This window comes from Macaca thibetana, chromosome 6 (assembly GCF_024542745.1).
Source record: "Macaca thibetana thibetana isolate TM-01 chromosome 6, ASM2454274v1, whole genome shotgun sequence".
NCBI lineage: Eukaryota > Metazoa > Chordata > Mammalia > Primates > Cercopithecidae > Macaca > Macaca thibetana.
This window is the reverse complement of record NC_065583.1, coordinates 76,804,548-76,831,069: the sequence shown is the minus strand read 5'-3', so window position 1 is coordinate 76,831,069 and position 26,522 is coordinate 76,804,548. Positions and strand designations below refer to the sequence as shown.

Sequence of the window (26,522 nt, the reverse complement as noted above, 5' to 3'; positions counted from 1 at the left end):
TATAATTTTTAATACTGTGATTAACAATATTTTGCTTATATAGGACTATACTTAATTATTTCCTCATGATGAATTCATTAAAGTGAACTTAGGATCCAACATGTAAGAAACTTGGAAGTCATCAAACATGTCCTAGATGCAAAAAAAAAAAAAAAAAAAAAAAAACAAAAGGAGAAAAAACTGGAAATAAGCAACTCTGCTTAGATTCATCAGAGAATCGAGGTCACAGAGCAAACTGTTGTCCATCCCCACCAAAAGTGGGGGGACAGATAGGTAGATATAGAGAATCACATTTCATTAGAGCAAATGTCCAGAAAGAGAAACCACAGTCAGAGCCAGACCAGGGTAGGATAAAAGAAAGAAAAAAGAAACAGAAAAGACTGTAATTAATGAATTGCTGGAGGTTCCATATATGCTGTAAACCAAAAATAAATTTTCAAATGCTCCTCTCAGCCAAGGGCATTCCAAAGTTAACCTGAAAAACGTGTTCAGGCCATGATGGGAAGCGGTAGCTGGACATGCCTCATTATAACCTCCTCCCTTTTGGAATTGCTGATAGAACAGGCTCTTTAAGTCTGATAAGAAACATTTACCGTCTGTTCTCTGTGAAGCCTGCTAACTGGAGGCTTTATCTGCATGATAAAACCTTGCTTGATCTCTACAATCCCTTATTGTAATCCAGACATTTCTTTCTATTGATAATAATGCTTTCAAGCAATTGCTAATCATAAAATATTTAAATCTACCTGTGACATGAAAGCCCTTGCTTCCAGTTGGCCTACCTTTCTGGACCAAACCAGAAATATGTACCATACATGCAAGATACATCTTACATGTTTTGACTGATGTCGCATATCTCCCTAAAATGTGTAAAACCAAGCTGCACCCCAAACACCTTGGGCACATGTTGTTAGGACCTACTGAGGCTGTGTCACTTGACAAAAATAAACTTTCTAAATTGATTGAGACCTGTCTCAGATGCTTTTGTGTTTACAACACAAAATGAGTCTTCAAATTTTGGTGGGGCCTCATTTTAAGAAGGTCACCACATTTGTGTCTGTTTTGCCTCCAAGAACTCTACCAGGTTGACTCAGTGAAGAGCAGATAAAAAGCCTCAACACCAGCCAGGCTTGTTGTCTCACGCCTGTAATGCCAGCACGTTGGGAGGCCAAGGCAGGCAGATCACGAGGTCAGGAGATGGAGACCATCCTGGCTAACATGGTGAAAACCCATCTCTACTAAAAATAAAAAAATAAAAAATAAAAAAAAAAAAAATAGCTGGACGTGGTGGTGGGTGCCTGTAGTCCCAGCTACTCGGGAGGCTGAGGCAGGAGAATGGTGTGAACCCAGGAGGAGGAGCTTGCAGCAAGCCGAGATCACACCACTGCACTCCAGTCTGGAGGACAGAGCCAGACTCTGCCTCAAAACACAGAAAACAAAACAAAAAAGCCCCAATACCATCTCTCTGTCACTAGGAGGGAAAAAGCAGCCATTTTGAAATAAACTCAGAGCTTCTCTTTTCCTTAACAAAGTCTGCACTCAAGGGAAAGGATTTTACTAAACACAAATTGAGTGGGGTTTTCCCAAGCCTAAGCAACTTGGGGAAAGGAAAATACTCAACCTCAGTCCATCCTAGGCATCCATGTGAAGGAAGATACCCATCTCCATCCATCTCTAGTCTTCCTATCCCACAAAACAAAATACAACCAAATAGCTGGGAACTCATGAATACACAGTCTTACTGAAAGACTGAGATCTCATCACAGAACTGTAGTATACTTCCCCTCACCCCACACCTTACAACCATATCAATAGGCTTCTATATAATAAGAAAAGATTACAAATAAAAAAACTGGAAGTCTCAAGTTACTTAAGAAATTTCTTTGGAAACTCAAAGAAAAAAAGGGAAACAAAAACAAAGTCATCAGAGGAAATTTTAGCCTCTGATACCTGTAGCTATGGCAAATGGCAAACAGACTAACTCCTAGCCAGCAAGCATGAAACCTCACACTAAAGGCCTTTATACTTCAGTTTCTTTTACCTGGTACATCATATCCTACTTTAAATAAAAACAACAACAACAAAAATCAAAAAGCATGCTAAAATGCAAAAACCACAGTTTTAAGAGAAAGGACAAATGTCAGAGCCAGATTCAAAAATGGTAGAGATTTTAGAGTAGTCAGCCTATCTATTTAAAACAATTATGACTAATATCCTAAGGGCTCTAATGAAAAAAAAAAAAAAATGAACCACATGCCAGAACAGATGGGTAATGTAAGCAAAGAGATGGAAACCCTAAGAGACAAAAGGAAATGCTCAAAATAAAGAATACTGTAGGAGAAATTAACAATGCATTTAATGAGCTCATCTGTAAATTGGACATGGCCAAGGAAACATCAGTTAGCTTAAAGATACGTCAACAGATACTTTCAAAACTGAAATTCAAATAGAAAACATTTAGAAAGATGAAACAAAATATTCAAGGACTGTGGGAAGAATTACAAAAAGTGTAACATATACATGTAGGAATATTAGAAAAAGAGAGAGAAAATAAATATTCGAAGTAATAATGGCCTAGAATTTTTATTAAAATTAGTGACATCAAAGCAGAGATCCGGGGGGTCCAGAGAACATGAAACAGGACAAATATCAAAATATCCATAATGTAGAAAATGAAAGACAAAGAGAAAGTCTTGAAGGAAATCAGAGATAAAAACAGCTTATCTATACAGGATGAAAAAAATACCTTATCTACATAGGATGAAGTGTAAGAATTACAGAGCATTCCTCATTAGAATCCAAAACAAAAAGAGAGTGTACCCTATCGATGTCTCAATTTTCACTTCGTGTATCCCTTTTTTTTTTTTTTTTTTTTTTTTTTTTTCTGAGGCAGAGTCTCATTCTGTCACTCAGGCTGGAGTGCTGTGGTGCAATCTTGGCTCAATGCAACCTCTGCCTCCCGGAGTAGCAGGTATTACAAGCATGTGCCACCACGCCTGGCTAATTTTTGTATTTTTAGTAGAGATGTGATTTCATCATTTTGGCCAGGCTGGTCTCAAACTCCTGGCCTGAAGTGATCCACATACCTAGGCTTCTCAAAGTGCCGGGATTACAGGTGTCACCCACCACGCCTGGCCAATTTATCTCATTTTTAAATAGCTGTTTAAAGATTTCTATCTAGGATGAGTTACTCGACTCTTCCTTAAGTTTTTGCTTTGTGTCATTCTCTTGTGAATCATCTTAATTTTCTTAGCTATTATTGTTTTAAGGCCCTTTCAGCTGACAGAGTAAGAAAAAAAAAAGCATATATATAAATACACACACACACACACGCACACTCACACACAGAACTACATATACACATATATATGTGAAACTTGGTCCTACTATCCACCATTTACTTAATTGTTCTCATCTAGTACACCCATATAGAAGTATGAGAATTATTATCACGGTCCCCTAAGGGTAACAATTTTATCAACTGAAGTATAGTTCTTAAGTACAATTTCTTTTATCATTATTTTTATAGTCTATTTATTTCCAGAGTTATATAGGTAAGCACCATTTTCCCAATCCTCTTTAGCAAGGTAATTTTATGCATTTATTGTGTATTTATATTTTGTCAACTTTTCCATTCCAATCTGGGATTCTCCAGCTTACTAAGTGATTAAATTTTCCTGATTTGGGTACATTAAGATTAACTCTATATGCTATATAGTTCTGTGGGTTTTGGCAATAGAAATAGTGTCATTTACTCCCTAATACAGTGTCACACAGGATAATTTTACCACCTTGAAATACCCCTGCTTCATCTACTTAATAATCTTTCCCTCCCTCGATTCCTTGGCAACTAGTGATCATTTAACTGTCTCCTTAGTTTTCATTTTTCAGAATATCATGTAATTGGTATGATACAGAATGTAGCCTTTTAAATGACTCTTTCACTATGTAATATGTCTTTAAGATTCTTTCATGTCTTTTTATGGCTTGCTAGCTCATTTTCTTCAAAATTGTTGAATAATATTCTGCTATATGAATATATCACAGTTTGTTCATTCATTTACTCATTGAAAGGCACCTTGGTTGTTTCTAGTTTTAAGTGACTATATGTAAAACAGCTACAAACATCTGTTTGCTGGTTTTGTATTAGTCATATAAATCCTTTTGCCACCAAACAGAATATTGACAATTGATTTGTATTCCTAATTATTATAAGTATTTCAGTTAGGGTATGTAAAATTAGTATCTGAATATTGTATAATTATACTAAATCCTTCAAGATGATTATTTTATAGAAAGCAACATAAAGTTAATTGATGAAAAACAATTACTACTTTGGAAACCTTTGAATATAAATTTTACAAACTGTGTTTGCTTCGGAATTTTTTACATGCCACCTTAACAATACTTGTTCTTCAAAACATCCTTCCTGAAAGCCAAACTTATATATGATTGAACTTATCATGGTGGATGCAAGGAAAATGATTGGGTCAGGCTTGTCTTAGGGCTGCCAGCATCAAACATATGAAGTTATTATAACCAAGGTCTACAAAAAGTCATAAAGAAGCAGACTTGAGAAAAATGAAGGAGCCTGTGAAAGTTACTGTACTATTTGTTCACTACGAAGAGGTTGGGGAATGATCACTGACCTCTAAGTAACAGAGAATGGAACTCATCTTTCACTTCTGAATGAGCTCCTGGCTGTAATTGATGGCATCTCCTGAAATGGCTGCGATCATTAGGGCTCCAGTGACTGAATTAAAAGAAAATGAAGGATGCAGATGGCTGTAATAAAGCAGGAAAATGCATTTCTTCCTGGTGACAGATACAACTGATCATTTTACAAGGAAGTGCTTTACTAAAAGTGTTTCCACTATGTAGTTCTCAGGGAAAATGAAGAGTAATGTAAAAATTGGACAAGATGAAACTGGCTGTTTCATTCCAGATATTGACTGCACAAGTCACTTTCAATAAATCAGCTGCTTATTGTACCTAAGACAGCAGTTTGTTAATATTATGAGGCGCTACAAAATGTTCTCTTTGGTTAGGCAATCTTTGAGCATCACATGATAAACTTAAAAGTGTTATTTAATTTTTTATTTACTATATGTTTTTCAAATTATCAACACTTGAACTACTAGATATATTTATTTGGAAACAGCTTTGATTAGCTAAAAGATTCAAGGGTCAGCAATCTTCCTGTAAATGTCCAGATAATACATATTTTAGACCTTTGTGGGCAATGTAGTCTCTGAAACAACTGTTCAACTCTTGTAGTTGTAGGGGGAAAGCATATGCAGGCAATGATAAAAGAATGGGCACGACTGTGTTTCAATAAAACTTTACAAAAACAATGTACAACTGGATTTGGCCTTCATACTGTAATTTGTGAATCTGTAATCTAAAAAATCTATTCAGCATAACAAATGATGTTGTGAATAACAACAATTACAAATCGTAAAAGCTTTCTACAATGAAATAAATAAAATGCTAAAGCTAAATATTTTAGTCTTCTACTAGAAATGGGGACATGAGCCTTTATATTCTTTAAATAAATATGGAACACTGTTTTAAAAGAAACACAAGTTAATGACAACCTGTATTTTTCAACCATGAAAAGAAAAAACACAACACTTTTATAATAAATGGAATTTAAATAAATATAGTTTTGTTGGTTTGTTTTTTAGCTTGAAGAGATTCTGTGTGTCATACTCTGAAACGATTACTTTGAGAGTCAGAATTGTTCATTCTATTATTTCCTAGACATTGACTTACCACCTTCACATTTCCCCCTTTCAATACGTAAATTAAGAGAAACGCTCCTCTCTGTTGTCAAGTTCAGAGACGTTTGTGAACTGTCTCATTTTTTGGGATTCAGTTTCTTAGAAGTCCTTTAGGTCTTCCCCAAGGCTGAGGAGATAACAGCTGTCTTTTGCTTTGATTATGTAGTTCCTTATCTGTCAGGAATCTCTTTAGTTTAATTAAAAAAAAAAAAAACTGAGTCCTCCCCTGGTAACCACCTTGCGTATCACTACCTCAACGGTAAGTGAGAAAAGATGGTGAGGTGTTTTCAGTCTAGAAACCTTTGTTGGGTCAAAAGTTCAAAACATTTTCTCAAGAAGCTTCCTGGAAACCTATAAAAGGCTATTTTGAAGTATTTATGAAATACTAGTTTGTCAAAAAAGTAATCATAAATACTGCTTTGGAAAAAGTATAGAATAAAAGCCTGTTTTTCATCTGGTTTTAACGTTAGAAGGTTCCATCAAACATTGATGTTTACTTTCCAAGAAAGGTATTTAACAACCCACATGGGTTCCAGGTATACCGACCATAATTTAATCTTTTAAAATGTTATTGAATATGAACTTAAAAATACCCTTTCAGTACAATAGCCATCAATTTTTGAATAAATCATTTTGTAAAAAATTTTTAGAGCAAAAAAATGATTTTAGATTATGGGCTACCTAGACTATCAAGGACTTTTAGCACATATTCTCTCTAACAGTCCAAAATGCACAATGTGTAAATTCCAGTCACCTAACTTCTGGCTTTGCAGAACACAGAATACTACTGTTAAAATTCCAAGAACTGGATTTCAAACATTACATCAACAAAATACCATTTTTCTCTTTACAAATCTTTATGTGTTAGTTACAGAAAGCATACAAATTAAGAACATCATAAATTTTAGAGACTATTATTACTGATACATAGTATAATACATTTAATTGTAAGAGATAATAGAACCAAGTCCCTTTGGAACAAAAAAAAATCATTGGGGATGTATTCTATCTACATTATAATGATTTCTTTTGTCTAAATCTAGTTACATGAAATTAAATGAGGTAATGACTGTGGAAATAAGTGGGAGAATTTATAAGTTCAAATGGTAGTTAATAGAAACAAGAAAAATCTGACTATAATTGTGTATATATATGTATGTATGTATATTTGTATGTACACATACATATATATGTATATACAGAGAAAGAGAGAGGCCTTAAAAGAGTAAGAAAAAAAATAAGGATTTAGCTATTAATGGGGCCAAAAGTGACTTCTGTAAAAGAACTCTAGAGCAGCATTCAGTAAAACTACAGAAATAAGGAATATATATATATATATAGGCCCACAAATGAAGTTTGGGCTACTGTCTGTTTTTATATAACTAATGTACTACAATTTTTTTACCTCTTTAAATTGTTTTAAAAGAGGCAAAAAAAATATTTTGTGGCACATGATGACTTATGTAAAATTTAAATTTTGCTGTTCAGAAATGAAATTTGAATTTCATCAATTAAAAATTGTGTGGAAACTTTTTTGTCATTTAAGCATCTACTTATACCCTTGATTTTACCTCTTGGCTTTCCAAGCCTGAAATATTTACTACCTGCCCTTTATGGAAAAGAAAAAAAGTTTTCTGATTCCTACTAAAGCATATCTTTAAGTTCAAGGTGTTTTCACAACTTCAATTCTTTACCGTAAGTTTGTGTCACTCTCTTGCTTCTTACAAAATTGAGGGTATTTATTCTTTCATATCTATCTTTTCTAGGGAAACTTAAAATTATGTTAAAAGTCACAGACAAACTTGTTTTTCAAAATTCTGCGCTTGGAAAACCATAATACGTATTGAATATTTTTCTTTAAAATACATTTCAAGTTTGAGTTATATATTAATATAATAAGAAACAGAAGCCAGAATATTTGAACCATTATGGAAAGATTGTATTAGAAAAATTGAATAAATTACTTATACATAATAGAAGTCTCAATCCTTGGGTAGTCCCAAGTGTTGCAGTTTCCAGGAAGTCGTCCAGACATGTAAAACTAAAGTAAAAATGGATTGAATACCTGTGGTAAGAAAATTTGAAGATGTATAAAAAATTTCCCACCCTGGTGTTCATGCCCTGTATAATTCTTTTTCTTTTAAACTGGACAAGATCAGTGAATATAATGAGATTTCACTCTGATGATTAGATTATGTTATATGGCACAGTCGGTTTTAAGAAAAGAATATTATCTGGGTGAGCTGACTTAATCACATGAGCCTTTTAAATCTGGGTCTAGAAGTCAGACAGAGAGAAAATCAGTGATTCAAAGCAACAAGAGGCAGGCTTTAGGAGTTGACAGTGGCCTAGAATCAATAGCCATACAAGAAAATAGTGACGTTAGTCCTATAACCTCAAGGAACTGAATTCTGCCATGACTTGAATGAGCTTTGAAGACAATGAAGTCTCAGATGAGATAGCAGCCTGGATGACACTTTGATTTCAAACTTTTGAAACCATAGTCAGAGCAACCATGCTATGCCAGATTACGGACACAGAAATCGTGAAATATTAATACATGTGTGTTGTTTTAAGCTTCTAAATTTGTAGTGAGTTGCAACACAGCAATGGACAAGTGACACACACCCAATTTGTCTTCAAAGGTAAACAGAAACCTTCCTCCTCTTTCTACAGAAGCTTGGGGAACTTCTGCTTAATCATCGCTGGTTCAGTTGTCACTTTTGAACCGAATGTCAATTTCCCTGTATGTTTATTGTCTCCTACCTTTGGACTGCCTTTCTTACTCTTAGATACTACATTTATGACACTTCTGGTTTTTGGAATTATTTGAATTAATTGGGGTAGTGCAAAAAAGCCGGCAACATGAAAAGAGGAGTAGATGTATCTCTAAAAAGTATCCTTTGACCCTGTGATCCTGAGGGAATTTGATCTGTTTTTTACTTGGATTCCTGTTCTCCCATGTTTCTAGACTCCCTCCGTTGTCAGTTTGACCCTTATTTTCAAATTCCTGATGAAGAACAGTTCATTCAGTCTCAGTTCTTTCAAGTTTTCTCCCAGAGGCCTCCTTTTCATAATCAAATATACATATATCTCTTAATCTCCAAAGAAGGATGTTCTTCCTTGAAAGAAACCATTTTATTGACTCAGATTTACCATTCTGGGGGATGAAGGTAGAGGCAATATATTGTAAGATTGCAATGTGTAAATGTCATCTTTAATATAAGGTAGTTAAATGCATAACACATTTGTGATGACAATAGAATAAATTAAAAATGACATGACCTTTGCTGAGAAGCTTTAAAATTGCTACACTCTCTCTAGTGATTGTTTTATTGCTTGGAAGAGAAAAATATTCAAAACCTAAACATATTAAAACTTAAAGTTGGCTTGCTTTTCTACTAATTTGGTGTAAATATCAAGGGGCTAGATATATTTTCTGAGATGGTAGTTGTAGTGAATAATGTTCCAAATGTTAGTCTACAACATTTTGGGAGATAACTTCACAGAAGCTTGTGATGTTTTAATTTCATCTCAATTAAAGCTTTTATTTATATGTTTTCCCCTCTAATTACTCTTATTTTCATCTTTTTATACTTTATATTCTATAATTCAGCAACAATAATTGCATTTCCTTCATCCACTTTCTGGGTGTTCCATCCCCATCAACTAATTTAGAATTTTTTTCTGTAATAAGTATGGCTCTCCATTGCTCTTTTCAAGGCTAAACAATGTGCTCCTTTTTCTAATTTTCTTCAAAATTTCTCACAAAATTACACCAAAAGGTGATTTTCTTAACCAAACATCTCTAGCATGGGCCATTCTGTCTGTATCTAAATATGTTGATTGTAGATCAAGTTTTTTAGAGAAAAAGAAGATCCAGAGATGATATGACTCAATGTATTTATTTGATAGGTATAGATACAGAAGGTCTTCGAATAACTTTGTTTCATTGTCTTTTGGTTATACGTTGATGAGAAAAGTCAATTACTGGCTGAGGCTACTGTCTGTATGGAGTTTGCATGTTTTCCTCATGTGTGCATGAGTTTACTCTTGGTACCCTGGTTTCCTCAAACATCCCAAGACCGTGTCCGTTAGATTGTGTATAAGCTGTGCACATGTCTAACAGGTCCCAGTTAAAAAAAGTGTGAAGTTTCTCATTGATTTCCAAAATATTGGGTAAATAATTATCTTACTTTTTTTTGTTAATCTTTCTTAAACATATATATAGTTCATATTTACTTCAGTGTTTTACATTAAAGTGTTTTGAGTCTTTATTTAGAATATTGGTGATGTTTCTGTGACCAGAATTGTGCTGTAGGAACTTAACTCTTGTTTATATCACTTAGACTATGGTGAAACTGGTTTCCCTGTACTTTATTTTGCTTGAAGTTGCTGTTTCTAAGAACCATCGATGATTTTTAGTGAGGACTTACAACAGTAAGGTTTTGGCTAAGTTTAACTCACTTGTCATATAATAATGTATTCTACATTGTTATTCTGCTATACAATTAGTAGCAGAAGCAGTATGAGGCTTCAGTTTTAGTTATTTTTTATATACTATTATTAATACATTTTTAAAACTTTTTCTGGTTCTGTCTTCCTATGCTCGTTGATCACTACTTGATTGCTTTATAATGTTATTTTGCGCACCTTTCTGACTGACAAGTATATATTAGCATAATAACTGCTAAGTTTAGTGTTTGACCAGTTGATGGACTTAATGATAGTCCATGTATACTCTCTTAGAAATAATGTAGTATGGTAGATATCACTAACATATGAAGTTTTATTTTTTTCTCATTCCTCTCAGACTCATTTAATTACTCTCCCTTTTATACTACTGAAGTATCTTACCTAATTTATATTTATCTTGTATTTAAAATTTTTACTTACTAAAATAAATTAAAATATAATGTTTAACCAACTCCATTGCCTAATACTGTCACAATATAAGTGCTTAATTCCAGATAAGCTTTTCTTGTGAGTGGACAAATGAGGCATCTTCCTGAAAGACTGTGTACGTTTGATTGAGCTCCTGTATTCTAGTTATGTATGCGCTTAGGGTTCATGCCCTCACTTTCACATCACATGGAAAACATGCCCATAAATTCCACAGGATTGGAAACCAGTCATTTTTATGGCTACCATTAGTGCTATATTTTTTCTCTTAGTTCTCTATTATAGTCATTTGATCAAATTAATGTTGAGTAGATGATGTGCAACTTATGAGTTTATACACTTTCCTACATGAAGGTTTCACTACAGTGGGCAAGCTAACATTCATGAAATCATGATGCACATAGAATATAATCTTTCTAAAAATTTTCTATGGCTTTTACACAATGATTTATTTGCATAGCAAATTATATTCATATAATTTTTCTATGTATTTACTAAAACACATTTTTAGGAGCATTTTTTATTTGCTGAATATATTCTCATAATAATTTCAAATAACCTTTTTAAAATGCAGTATAACACAAAGGACTGAATTAGTACACCGTCTTGTTTTAATTACATAGACATGAAGGTTTGACTCTTTACAAAATTGTAGTGTAAACTTTTAGAGGCAACTTCATGCTGTAGTTGAGCTTGTATCTTTTCTGGCTATTAAATTCTACATTTTGCTTTCTGTTGCCGTGTTGATTTATCATCTGCATTTAAAAAGCAAAGTAACTGAGCACAGAATAATGGAATTGTGTCCTCTGTGCTATTTTTAAAAGAAATCATCCAGATTTTTAACTTGTATCTTTTGGTACACACAGTGCTATTTTTTCATTACTTCAGCATGAGGTTTTTTTAAAGTCCATTAAACTTTCATATGGACAATGCCATGCCTACTTTTCTAAGAATAATGGCTTAGTCAAATATTCTTGTTAAATGTTTTGTCAGTCCCTCAATATATCTAAAGTGTCTATCATATGCCATTTAGAAAGATGCACTATTAGTAGTCAGCACTGACAGATAGGATAAATGGTAGGAATAAGAGTGATGGAGATATTATTCTGAAATTTTCTATTCTTTATTGTTTGTATTTTAACATATACTAGATGTATTAGTATTTTAACAGTTTCCACTCCAGTGAAATATTTCAAGACAGTATTTCTTTTGCAATACAAAAATTTCCTCATTTTCCTAAGCACCATAAATAAAGGAAGAGTGTGAACAGATCTCTGAAGATAGGAAAAAATGAAAAATCATTTGTCAAAAATAGCAACTTAAAGGAGGTAGGAGAAACAGATTTTCAGAGAATTAATAAATATCAAAGGAATAAAAATGGTCTTTGGAGTTCCTCAATGTTTTGTTAAAAATAGAGAGATGAATGAAATCATACTGACTGTTTTCTCATACTAGCAGTTGTCAGCCTAAATATATTTTAAATGGTGGTGGAGGCAGCATTGTTGGTACATAAGCTATTGATGAGAAATCAGAAATTTTAGCCTTTAAATTTACTGATGTTGAGAGAGCTTGTGTTTTTTATTGGAACACCTCTGCAAATTACATTGAAAGATGTTATTTTCCTTATGACCTCAATTAAACAATTAAAATGAGGAGCGCCTCCCGGGACATTGAAAAAGAAATATGAAACTTTGCATTTTGGCTAGATGATTACTTATCTGTACTCAATAAAAACATTTCAATCTTGTTAAAGTGAATTGTTGCTTCCACATTTATTTTTGAAATAATTATTATTCTTTTAAGAGTTTACTTTTAAAAAGTCAATATTCTAATATGCTTTGTGGAGGAGGATGAATCTGCTAAACAATTTCTATCCTTTTCAGAAATGTATACTTTTACTCTACTTAACATAGTCAAGCAAATAATACTCAGTGATAACATTTTTTAATAAAATATGTTTAATGTACCTAAAGTGAAAGGTACATATGTTAAGAGTAAAGTTCCATGAGTATTCACAATTGCATACACTAATATAATCCAAACATCTGTCTAAGTATAGAATATTTTCATCAGCAATATCCCTTAGGTCACTTCCCAGTCAATTCATGCTCATCTCCAGGTAGCCACAGTTCTGGTTTCATTTACCATCCATAGTCTTGCTTGTTTTAGAACATCATCCTAACTGAAAAATATAATACATCCTCTTTTCTGTCTGGTTTCTTCCAATTAGCATTATGTTTTTGAGATTCATTCATTTTGCATGTATTGGTAGTTTATTCCTTTATATTGCTGAGAATTATTTCATTGAATTTTTTGGCCATTTGGTGTAGATGTAGATGAACATTTTGGTTGTTCTTAGTTTCTAACTATTATGAGTAAAGCTGTTACAAATATTATTGTTCAAGTTTTATATATGTACATTTTTTTTCCTCTTGGATTAATTCCTAGAATTGGAGTTGTGGATTCTAGGTTAGGTATATGTTTAACTTGTCAGAAAAATTAAAACTTATTTCCAAAGTAATTGTACCTTTTTACAACCACACCAGCAATGTATGAAAGTTCCAGATTTTTCTTATTTAATCCAGCAGTTTATATCCTCAGTTTTTAAAATTTCATCTATTTTAGTAAGAATGCAGTTTTACTTAATCTACATTAGTTTGTGATTGAATAATATTGACTAGTTTTTTTGGGTTTGTTCGCCATTCCCAAATCTTCATTCGTAAAGTACCTATTCAAGTTTGTTTTTCAATTGGGTTGTTCAGGTTGTTTGCTTGTATTTTTGAATTGGATTGTTTGCAATTTTATTATTGACACATAAGGAACCACACACACACACACACACACACACACACAAACTTCTGTTCATCTAAAGACACAATGAAAATAGATGCTATATGTGCTATATAGATCAAAGGATATAACTCTGCCAGGATGTTGACTGTGGTTCTGGCCTATTGGTTTGTGGACATAGAAGCACCAAATGTCTAGGTGTTAATTGCCCCACAGGATTCAATATGACCCTTCCTGTATTACCAAGGGGCAGTATGCCCCCTTTAAAAAACAGAACTTTTATCCCTGCTGATTCCAGAATTGTGGAAAGAGGACGTACAAATTCTCAAAATGGACCACTGGAAGTGATGGTAAGCAACAATGTTCATATTTCCACTCTTTGGTTCTTGAACCTATGTAATCTTCTCATAGAGGGCACCATTTTGTATAAAAAATGTTAATTCAGTGTGTACACTATGTCTTGATGATGCTCCGTCCTGGCAAGGTAATGCCACTGAGCTGGTGTTTCAGTTCTGCATTTAACTGGCCATTCCAATGCTCTAATAGAGCCCTATTTACCCAACAAATGGACTCTTTTGTTTTTTGTTCAATGAATAAGGACTTAAACATTGGTTTTCCCCAACATCCACTCTCAAACATCCTTTAGTGTAAAATATGTCCTCTGGTCTGTTATAAGGTCATAAAGTATCCCCTTTAGCGGATGTAATACTTTGTGAGCCCTCAGACACTACTGCTGATTGAGATCTTACAGGTATAAAATACAAACATACCCCTTAACTATGTATCTATTCCTGTGGAAACAAACCATTAGACCTTCCCAGCTGAAAGCAATCCAATGTAGTCAACTTGAGAAGTATTCAGTTGTTCTCCTTGAGGAGCAGAACAAATTAATGTCATTTGTTTTTTGTTGCTGCTAAGTTTGTTACTCAGAAGTGGAATCAACTGGGACAGGATTGCTCAAAGGGAGTCCTCGCTATAGTGCCCATGCATAGCTTCCATCTCTGCTACTGTAGCCTCTTCATTTATGTGACTATCGTTCCACACTGGGGTTGCCAATGACAAAGTCTGGCTAACATCAACTAAGTACACTTATTTGTGTGTGTGTGTGTATGTGTGTGAGTGATGTGTGGGACTCTACCATAGTGGACATGTTTTGGTAGAAATTTACCTGTAATACAAAAATCTTCACGCTTCATACCAACTCAAGTATGACCATGCACATCCTCCTACTATAACCCTCGTTGTCCCAGATTTTCCGAATGCTTCTTTTCCAGTCCTCTTAACAAGTGGCCAGGCCATTTACTTCTGTCAATTTGTCCATATATATTCTAATTTGGGGCTATATTTCTTTTCACACAAAGTGAACAACCAAGTACCCTGCCAGAAGCTCTGCCCTCTGGGACAATGTTCCCTCTCTACTGTTTTTCTAAGTTGCTTCTGCTCTACAACCACATACCATAAAATAGGATGTTTCTCTTCCTTCAGCTAGTTGTACAAAGTTTCCAATGGATGGATGTGTCACAGAGAAAGGGCCACTGATACAACCTTCGTGGATGACATGAATATCTGGGATACCTGCTCAGCTAACTTCCTTTGGTCTTCTTGTTTTGCTTGTACTCAGTCCCAGATTTATCCCTTCCAGCATAGAATGCATTATTTTTTCATCCCCTGAGCACTAAGTCTTTGAGGTTCTGAAAGTGCTGAGGTCATAATGAGCAGTTCTGGATACATGGGCAACTAGTGTCTAATGCTTAGGTACTCCATCTTTATCAGAGCCTAATAGAAATTCAGGAATTGGTTTTCAAATGGTATATAATTCTTCTCTGTAGATGTCATGGACTTTCTTTGTAAACCTAAGGAAGTGTGTTGAGATTTTTCCAGTGGAGCTTTCCCCAAATGCTACACAAAATTATTGTTCACAACTGATAGTTCACAACTGATGTTCCAGCACCAACTACGTGAGTATCAGCTCATGTAGTCCAATTTCTTTTCTTTTTTTTTTTATTTCACATGTTTTAAGAATAAAGTCTTCATAATCTTTGCATTTTCAGCTGTTTTCTCATAGTTTATGTTACAACACATAGGTGAATTGTGTCACATGTTTTAAAAAAAAATTGCCTATAGATATCAAATCAGTGGGAGTTTTCATTCATGAAAATCTCAGATATGCCTTTGATCTAGATTAAGCAATTATCTTTAAATAATAGTTTTTTGTTTTTGTTTTTGTTTTTTTAGCCAGTCACATCGAGTTCTCTCAGTCTGGGTTTAATATCTGTATGTTTAGTTTTGAAACAGGACAATTTTCCTGACTGCTTTGCAGACAGAAACTGAAATGAAGGAACTGGAGCTAGCCAGTTGCTTCAGCTGGCTTCACTAGCTCAGACCCACTGCACTCTACTCCTCTCAGGAGGGTGAACGCAGCTGAGTGGGTGCAGGAGCCGGGGCGAGTGATTCTGGGTGACAGCAGGAGCAAAACTTCACGCAGGCCCCGTGGCAGCATCTATGGGAGTACATATGATTCCCCAAAACACCAATAGGAGTATTACAGGCAGTGTTGTTCTAGTTTTGCCATCCGCAGACAGCTTAAGTGTTTAACAGTTCAGTGGACCCCTGCCTTTTAGTGAAGAAAGAGGGTCAGTGTGACAGCCTTCTGTATCTCGAGCTCTTGTCCAGCATACAGGAAAAATCAAGTTGCACAAATGAAATGAAGGATAGTAAATGCAGGGGATTTTTTTGCAGATGGAAGTGGCTCTTGGTGGGAAGAGGAGCTGGAAAGAGGATGGAACAGGAAGGTGTTCTTCCCCTGAAGTCCAGCCATCCCTGGACAGGCTCTTTCTTCTCCAAAGTCTCGCCATCAAGCTATCTCTCTGAAGTCAAGGTGCTTCTCTCCACTGTCCAGCTGCTGCTTCTCTTCTCTTCTTCTCTGCTGTCTGCCAGTGGAGCCTGGGGTTTCTATGGGTACAGGATAGGGGATGGAGTGGGTCAGGGTGATTTTTGGAAAAGGCAACATTCGATTGTAAAACAGGGATATAAAATTTTCACTTTGGGCTACAGTTCCAGGCTTGAGGGTGGGGACCCTCACCATGGACCCTGCCCTTTTCTGCCTAGAACTTCTCTGTCTACTGCCCCTATCAGTTCATGTGGGTCCCAGTACATCTTCATGTATAATACCTGGTTTTCTCATTTTTGTTAAGTAACATTTTTTTGCCAGTCGGACTTGGGATTGTTAACTCACTTTTGTTTGTCTCCTTTTTCTAGATTATTTTTGTCCATACTTTCTGATTTATGCAAAAAAAAAAAGAAAGAAAATTAGAGTATTTCACTAAGGAGAGGACTGACTACATTCAATTACTCCCAACATAGGTTCTTAAATCCTAAAATATCTATGTTCAATATATTTAATACAGCACTTCTGTGTGTGAGAATCAAGAATGATGTCTTATATGGGTTTTGTCTGACATCTTGAGCAGAAGTTATAATATAAATGTAATATATCTCTTCTTTGTCAAAGCAACTTATATTTGTGAATCAACCAATTATAATGTTTTGATTATGTACATAACATAATTCTGTATTATTAACATATTAAAGATACTCATTGATAACCTTGCTCAATTTAAAAATATTTTAATCTTTTACTATATACCAGAAATTATTCCAGATATTTATATTCATTAAATAGTTTGCCTGGAAAATTCTATCAATTCTGTTGGAATTCTCAAAGTCTATGAAAGAGATGACATTTAAAATTATATTATGGACTATAATAATTATGAGTGATATAATATGTATCAATTTTATTTCAAAATAATACAGAAGTCGAAGTTGGTGGAGTATAGATTTTATATGATTCACCACAAGTTGGTTAATTTTGAGCTTGGGTGATGGCTTTATAAGGGTTAATTATACTACTCTCCACTTTTTAAAGGGTTAAATATTTTCACTACAAAATGTTTGGAAAATAAATATTAGATCTTCAGATGTCCTTAAAAGTGTTATAAGCAATCATGTAATTATGATATTCCCATAATTACTTCATGACAGTTAAAGATACACATTGTTTCCAACATTTAAACTCACCATTTATTGCTAAAGTCTTATACCACATTTGTACTATTTGAAGCACAATATTTAAAGATTGTTTCTAAATACAAATGTATTGAAAAGCTAACAACCCTAAGCAGAAGGCTCATGACAGAACAGGGCATTTCTATCAATTTCATTTATTGTTAATAACATACTCCCAAATGGAGCGATGGTTTTAACTGAAGCTTAATTTGAGGAAAACACAGCGAATTTCAAAATCTTTTTTTCTTTTTTAGTGAGTTTCTTTACGTTAAATTTGAAAACAAAAATGCACACATGAAATTTTATTGTTGAAAATTAATTTTTATCAGAAATATATTCCCCTCTAAACAAAAACCTGAAAAGATAATTAGAGAGAAAGAAAAAAGTATGTAAGGATACATGGGAACACTATCTCAAATGAATGTAGCTAGGACTAAATTCAGCTTACACTAATACTGAAAACATAATGTCATTTGATGCTTTTGAATGCCTTTTGGCATGCAGTGCAAGGAACACAGCTGGGCTTTTAGCTTGTTGATTGATAAATTTAATGAAGCCCATTCTCTTATATTGTTATTTGTCCTTTTTAAAAACAAAAGGAGTTTTCATGAATAGTTTGATTATCTTTTAAATGTTTTTCCTCTTCTTCAAGCAATTATTTTCCAGGCAGTATCAATCAAGCAGAAAGAGAACATTTTTAAAGCATAGCTACTATTTTTCTAACAGCTTCACTTTGACCTAGAAAGAAAGCCTGGTATTTTATTCTCATTCTTCTAAGATTCACTAACTTAATTTGAGGGAAAGCCAAACCACAATTAAAAAATTCCTGCCTTCTTTAAAACAGGCTGTTGCATCCAGGCATGTTTAATGTGCCTGAAGTTGAAGGCACTTTGAATCCATTGTGGAAGCAGCTTGAGTTATTGAAGAAGGTTGTCTATCTTAGCTATTGTTCAGGTCTGTTCAGATCTGTTCCTCCAAACACTTAGTACATTCTGAAGGACAGAAAACCTAGCCTCTTTCCTTTGATAGAATATATTTCTATTATAAAACGTATGTCTGTATGCTGGAAGAGAGAGTAACCCTTTATATGTCTAATTAATCTCTACACCTTCTCCACAAAATGTTCTCCTTCTATGTAGAAGAGGAGGATGCAGTCAACGTTATTTTATTTAATAATAACCTTTATCTATTTGCATTTTAGAAAGTAATAAAAAACAATAAGGCTTTGGATATTAAAATATCTCTTATCTCTAACTAGAGATAACGTATGGCGTAGTACATTTCTGGAGTCTGAACCACTTAGTCTAAAGGCAGTATATCCTCCCTCCATGCACCTTTTTTTTTGATAAGGAGCAGTCTGCCCTCTTTGATTTATAGTTCTCATAAGGAAAGTAATATATTTCATGATTAGTTTTAGTCCCAAGTCATTTGCATATTGAATAAGAGATTCAGAAAAGACTAGGAGAAAATAACTACGTACCTTTATTTACATTTAATAATCAATATGATTTATGCATTCAACACATCTCGTAGCTCTTATTTTAAATGAATCTCATGAAAATATATTGACAAGATAGCCATTATTTTAGATCACTTTTTTTATGTTCTAAATTTAAAGGCAATTTAGAGCCTTGTTTCCGTCTATGCCTCATTTCAAGGCCCTACTGTCTAGAAAAGTTAAGTAGATGAACATAGGTTTTAGTCTGACTTAAATGCAACCTCATCTTGTCTTGTTAGGGACCATTTCATGTACCTGTAATATTTGTGATGCCTAAATAAAAGGACTGAGATACATTCATGAGCCATCCAGAAGTGTAAGGGCTTTAACATCCTTCAGGCTACCCTTGACTGATGAGAGTTGGGAGACAGGACAATGAATAAAATGCCTTTCCCTAAAGGAAGGAATACCTGATTTTTTTATCCTATCAAAGCCAGTGACCTACCAAAATACTGGTAGAATTCTAGCCTCAGTACCCTAGCACAATTTTGTTCCCTGGACAATATTCCCAAGTAAAGCTTCATCTCAGTCTCTGCCAAAACAGGCTTTTACTCTGGAGCTAGATTGCCTGAGTTCAAATCCTGGCTCTATCTCATAATATAAGTTACCTTGAAGAAATATTAACATCTCTGTGCCACTGTATTCTTATATGTAAAATAGAGATTATTAGACCTACCAATAACAGTGTTATAAAGATTAAAATATATAACATATGTAAATTACTTAGGGTATTTTTTAGCCTACAGTGAGCACCATATAAGCATGTGATTTTATTTTACCTGTTACATGTTATCTAATCAAAATATAACTTTATATTTTAGAAATATCCATGGTCACACAAATTGCTTATGGCAAAGGTGCTTTTTATGATTTTTTTCACTTAGTATAAATGCTACTCCATATATTTTTCAGGCTAACTAACTTTCATAAAACAACTTTTTCTTAAAATTTATTGTGATGCTAAAACAATTTATTCACAATCTAAAGCATTTTGTACAAAACACCTTTTTCTTTTTGCAATACCTCAGAAAATGTAAGTAAAAGCTCTTAATTTAGACTAATTACACAAGTTAGTTGTCAACACTAAGTTTACTACATAACCCAAGTTTTAGAGTTTAGTCTATAGCCTTTGAATTATAACTTGTCAAGATTGATTGTGTATATATATATGTATGTGTGTGTAAATATATATTATATATATGAAGAATATATACATATTATTATAGTGTATGAAGAAAATGGCAGGAAACATTAGAAGTTTAGGTGATAGGATACAGGATGATGACATATTTATTCACTCACTATGTAGACTTCAAAATAATTTCATTTCCTATAACAAGGCAGTATATCTCTTCCTATTGAATTGGTGTTCTTCCTTATAATTTACTATGTCCTATAAAATCAAGCAGGATTTATGCTGTGTAAGATCAAAAGCTAGACCCAAGACTTTTCTACTCTCTCTGGAAACCCTGAGATTATCAAGTGAAACATATTGGTATGAATGAGAAAACACATGTCAAAGAGCCATCTTAGGCAAGGTCACATAGACCAGTTAGCTCTGCCTGCCCCCATATATATACACATGCTGACCTTGGACACATAAGGCTACCCAAGATTAACCTAGTGCAGCCAATCCCTAAAGAAAGTTCTACATAATGATACAGACAGGAGACTGGGAAATACTAGGCAGAAAAGGGTAGGATTCCCTGGCGCAGCCCCACTCTTAAGCCTGGACCCGTGGCCCAAAGTGAGGACATGCGTTCCTGTTTTCCCACTCCAGTGTTGCTTTTTGTCTGCCCCACCTGCCTTCTGTTCGCATAAAAACCCCAGGCTCCATGGGCAGAGTGGCAGAGAAGGAGAGAAGAGAAGCAGCTGAATGTCGGAGAGAAGCAACTTGACTTCAGAGGGACAGCTTGACAGTGGGACTTCAGAGAAGAGGTCAGCTTGGGACAGCTGAACTCCAGGTGGAAGACCACCTTCCCGCTCCACCCCTTTCCAGCTCCCCTTCCCACTAGGAGTCACTTCCACCACTGAATAAAATCCTCCAGATTCACCACCCTTCAATTTGTTCATGCAACCTGGTTCTCCCTGGATGCCAGACAACAACTCAGATACCAAGAGGGCAGGCGCAAAACGCTGTCACCCTGACCCTCCACTGAGCTGTTAAACACTTAAGCCATCTGTGGACAGCAAAGCTAAAAGAACACACTGTAACACACACCTTCTGGGGTTCTGGGGGTCACGGGTACTCCCTAGACACTGCCACAGGGCTGCATAAAATGCTACTTCTGCCAGTGCCCAGAAGTACTCGACCCAGACCCTGCACCCACTCATCTGTGTGCCACCCCTCCCATGAGAGTTTGACAGCTGTGGGCTGAGTAAATGAGCCAACCCCTTCTCCAGCCCCACAATGGGGTCAATGGAACTCCCATTTCAATAACATATAGGAATATGACTAATAATTAATGACTATTTTCTTCAAGCAATTGGCTAAATTTTGTAATATTTCAGATTTAATGAAGTAGCATGTATGAAGAATAAAACCCACCCATTTTGGGTGTGGAGGACCATGCACTTGACAAGCCTATATAATAACCTAACCACCATCACAACGATTGTATAGACGATTATTTCCATCATGCTGAAAGATTTCCTTGTGTTCATTTGTAATCAAATCCCCAAACATCATCACTGCTTTAGATTCTGGCAGCTATTGATTTGACTTATGTCTCTATAGTTTAGCCTTTCCTAAAATGTTTCATACATGGAATCATATAGAATGTAGTCTTTTGAGTCTAAGTTCTCTTAGGATATTGCTTTTGCATTTTATCCATGTCATAGTGTAAATAATAGCTCATTCCTTTTTATTCTGAGTAGTATTCTATTATATGGATATACAACGATTTCTTTGTTCTTTAAGTAGTTAGTGGACATTTAGAATGTCCCCCAGTTTTGGTGGTTATGACTAAAACTGCTGTAAACATTAGTATACAGGCTCTTGTGTGAACATAACTTAATTTACTTTCCATGTTATATATTAATATACACATAGCTTTATAAAAAACTACCAAACAGTTTTCCAGATTGGCTATACCACGTCACATTCCCAACAGCTATCTATTCAAGTTCCAGTTGCTTTGCCTGCTTATAAGCATTTACTATTGTCATGTTTTTGTTTGTTTGTTGGACATTTGATGAGGTATGTTGTGATGTCTCACTGTAGTTTTAATTTGCATTTTCCTGGTGCCTAATGATAGTGAGCATTGTTACTTGGGCTTGTTTTAAATCCATATCTCTTATGTAGTAATTTTTTTAAATATATTTTACCCATTTTTAATTTTTCTTATTAGTATTTTTTTGTATTTCATTATTATTTTGGTTACCATTATTTTATTAAGTGTGTTTTGCAAATATTTGCCCTGAAGCTATGGTTTGCCTTCTATTTTTAAACACTATTCTTTAAAAAGCAAAGACCTTTTGAATCCTATCTAAAAAGTGACTGCCTTATCTCAGATCACAGAGATTTTTCTGTTATGTTTTCTTCTAGACAGAAGTTTTCAATTTCAGGTTTTACTTTAAGACTACTGTTTTCCATGCACATGGGATATGTGTTTCAGAACTATTGGTTGGGTAATTATACTTTCTCTGTTGAATCACATTGCCAACTTCATCAGAAGTGATTTGCTCATATACAGGTTGGCTTATTTCTGTGTGTTTTATTCTGTTCAACTTACATGTGACACTTGTATTACCAGTGCCATACTATCTTGATGACTGTGGATTCATAGAACATCTTAAAATCGGGTACTGAGTCTCCTAACTTTTTCATTTTAAAAATGATTTTGGAGATATGAGGCCTCTTGCTTTTTCATATAAAGTTAAAATCAGCTTGTAGGCTTCTTCAAAGGCCATACAGGATTCTTTTAAATTGTGCACAATCTATAGATCAATTTTAGAAGAATGTATGTCTTGAAAATTTTGAGTCTTCTACTCAATGAATATGATATAATTCTCCATTTACTTATATCTTCTTTAATAGTTCTCAAAATGTATGTTTTTAATAAACAAACCATGTCCATGTTATTTAGATTTACTCCTAATTAATTAATATTTTAGTGCAATTGCAAATAATATTTTTAACATTTCAATATCCAACTGTTTATTGCTAGTATATTTAAAGATAACAGTTTTTATAGGATAAGCTTGTTTTCTGTAACCTGTAAAACTCATTAATTTTGGTAAATTATTTGGAACTTTCATGTGTAAACATTCATTGCCTCTGAGTAAAGACAGTTTTATTTCTTACTTTCCAAACTTTATCACTTATGTTTTCTTCCTTGTCTTATAGCACTGGCATGTATGCTGTAGGATGAGTTGTGCAAGTGGATATTTTTCTTTTGACTCTACTCATAAGAAAAAAAAAAATTAGTGTTTAACAATAGAATATGATGTTACTTGTAGTTCTCAATCAATATCCTTTTTAAGATTGAAAATTTTAACTTTCGTTCATAGCTTGAGGAGAGATTTTGTCATAAATGTATATTGAAGTTTGTCAAATGTTTTTCAGGCATGTATTAGATGAAAAGACAAAGTTCTTTTCTTTTCTTCTTTAAAACATTGGTGTAGCTGGGCATAGTGGCTCCCACATGTGATCCTAGCCACTGGGAAGGCTGAGATAGGAGAATCGCTTGAGGCCAGGAGATTGATACCAGCCTGGGCAATATAGAAAGAACTTGTCTATAAAAATTAGCCTAGTGTATGCCTGTAGTCACAGGTGCTTAGGATGCTGAGGGGAAAGGATTGCTTGAGCCCAGGAATTTGAGGCTGAGGTAAGAGGATTGCTTGAGCCCAGGAATTTGAGGCTGTATTGTATTATGCTTGCACCACTGCAATCTCACCTGAGTGACAGAGTGGGACCCTTCCTCTTAAAATATTTGATAAATGAACTAAAACTTTTTGTATAAGTGAATTATATTGATTGATATTTGAAGGTTATATTAATCTTGCATTTCCAAAATAAATCTCACTTGTATTACCAATTTAAATATGCTGGATTAATTTGCCAGTAATTTTAAATGATTTTTATTTCTATATTTATGAGTGAAATTGGTCTGTAATTTTCTTTTCTTATAATATCACTGTCTAGTTTTGGTATCACTGTAATGCTGGCCAAATAAAAAGAGTTAGGATGTACTCTGTCTTCTATTTTTATAAGTTTTTTTGTAGGATTGATATTTTTCCCTTTAATATTGTGTAGAATTAATTGGTAAAGCCATTTGAATCAGTTTTTCTAGTTGAAAGTTTTAACTATTAATGCAATGTCTTCATAGATGTAGGAGTATTTGGACTATTCCTTCCTGAGTAAGCATTGGTTGTGTCTTTCAATATTTAGAAAAAACTTCTGTCATTAAGCTTATTGGCATAAACCACTAAGTTACAGAATACCCTTTTCTATGAGAACAGCTAACTGATACAACCATTTGTTTATCCATCAATTTATCAATATATCTTTCAGTAGAAAGAAAAAATAGAGGGGCATGCTTGCTATTTAGCAAGGTTAGGAAGGTATCACAGAAATGTGACCAGGGTCAAAAAACATAAATTGAAATTGTGAGGATGTGGAATAAGCATTGAGAGGCTCTCTAAACAATAATGGCACATTTTATATATTTATATGCTTATATATATATAAAAATCATTAGATTTATTGAAGTCTAGACATAATATAATAAATATATTATATATGTTTACCTAAAATGTCTAGACTTCTTGAACAAATCTAATGATTTTCCCTGGCTTTTCCTTCTCTAGCTACACTGACCTCTTGGCCATTAATATCTCATGCTTCACATATTTCCACTTTGGAGTTTCCATACCCACTTATCCCTGTCTAAAATCTCATTTAAAATAAACCTTAAACGTTAACTCTCCAGAGACATCTTCCCTAGACACGCTGTCTAAAAGTATGTTTCCCTATTTTTTCCTGTCTTCTAACCCTTTCTAATTCTCTTACAGCATTATATGACATTGTACTATACATATTTATTTTATGTTTGTAATAAAATATGTATGTAACATATTGAAGAGTAGTTGTAGTAGTAATTAAAGTGAATCATTAATAGTTGGAACATTTGAACATTATCAGGCAGAAGTTAATTTATATAACAATACATGTTTTAAATACATGCTTCTGACACAGGATCCTTTTCGTGCTGTTTCAACAGCTGAAAGTCTCCACAGCTGGTGGAACCACTGCCTGGGCTTTCCTGGAGCCCCCGGTCTCGCTCTGTCTACTCAGTCCAGCAGGCTGTGCGCAACTCTTGCCACCAGCCGGGATACGGCACCCACCACAGATTTGCGTTCAGCCCGTGGCTGATCTGGGTGTGCTGCGACCACCTTCCGCCTTGGGCACCAGTGTCAGTATGAGGAGGACATGGTGGCACCTGTAAACCTAGAGAAACCAGCAACCACGGAGCCCCCAAGAGGGTGTCACAGCTTCTGCTTGGGGAGTCTCGAGGTCTGAATGCCACAGTTTTCTCTCTCATTCCTGTCACTTGCAGCTTTGCCAATGGGGAGGATGTGTTACATAACTCGTTTGTTCCTGCAGCCCACGGCTTGGTGAACAGGGGCATATTAAAGCTCTGGCTCAGGGAGTCCCAAGGTCTGGGTCCCCAAAATGGTCACAGCTCTTCACTCCCTAGTCCGGCGAACAGGAGCGTGTCACAGCTCTTTTCATTCATGCTGCCCACCACTCGGCAAGCTGGCCTGGAGAGCGTTACGGCCCTCCAAGAAGAATGAAGTATGCAGACACCGAAGAGTGAGCAAAGCAGAGAAGAATATTGAGTTACAGAAAAGCTCTTGACAACAAGAAGGGACCCAAAGTGGGTAGTCTTCTGTGTGACAGGGGACTGAAAGCGGGTAGCCGTCTGTGTGACTGAGTCCAGAAGTTTTTATAGGTTTGGAATGAAGAGGCATGGACTGTGGATAGCCTTGGAAAACGCAACGTTCAATTAGTTAAAAGGCATCATTCAGAAAGAACCAATTGGGAAACGGTAGGCAAACAGGAATAAAAGTTCTCATTCTGATCATGGACTCTATCCAGAACTGGCAGCTCCGTTTTCAGGTTTTAAATTGTCTTTGGTTTGAAGGTCAGGTTTCACTGGGGACCTGCCCCTGTCTCCCTAGGAATTTGTCTGTCTCCTGCCACTATCACTTATATACTATCTTGCAACCTTCCTTTAGTATATATACTCCACAAACGGAGGACTTTATTTTTGTTCACTGCTTTGTTTTGCTTTCTGCTTTATCTCTAGCAGCTAGAACAGAACTTGATACATTATAAGCACTCAATACATTATACTGAACAAATATGTAAAGGTATGGCAACCATCTTAGGAGCTGTAAATTGTTTTCTTAGAATTATAAAGTCTGGCTTTGATCCTCTTACTACTAATATTGAGCACATTATGTAATCTTTTCTG

The 26,522-nt window shown here is 34.8% G+C and overlaps 2 long non-coding RNA genes across 5 annotated transcripts in view; one reads left to right on the top strand and one right to left on the bottom strand.

Annotated features, from left to right (window-relative positions):
- Window positions 1-4,772, bottom strand: part of LOC126956289 (uncharacterized) — a 58,729-nt gene extending 53,957 nt beyond the window's left edge. For 2 of the 3 annotated variants that reach the window (XR_007726280.1, XR_007726279.1), the window contains exon 1: window positions 4,650-4,772. This is a non-coding gene — a long non-coding RNA (uncharacterized LOC126956289). The remainder of the gene's footprint in view (window positions 1-4,649) is intronic. The other variant, XR_007726278.1, reaches the window with a different exon arrangement.
- A 10,446-nt stretch (window positions 4,773-15,218) lies between these two features.
- The window catches only part of LOC126956288 (uncharacterized), a 36,047-nt gene continuing 24,743 nt past the window's right edge, over window positions 15,219-26,522 (top strand). For both annotated transcript variants that reach the window (XR_007726277.1, XR_007726276.1), the window contains exon 1: window positions 15,219-15,433. This is a non-coding gene — a long non-coding RNA (uncharacterized LOC126956288). The remainder of the gene's footprint in view (window positions 15,434-26,522) is intronic.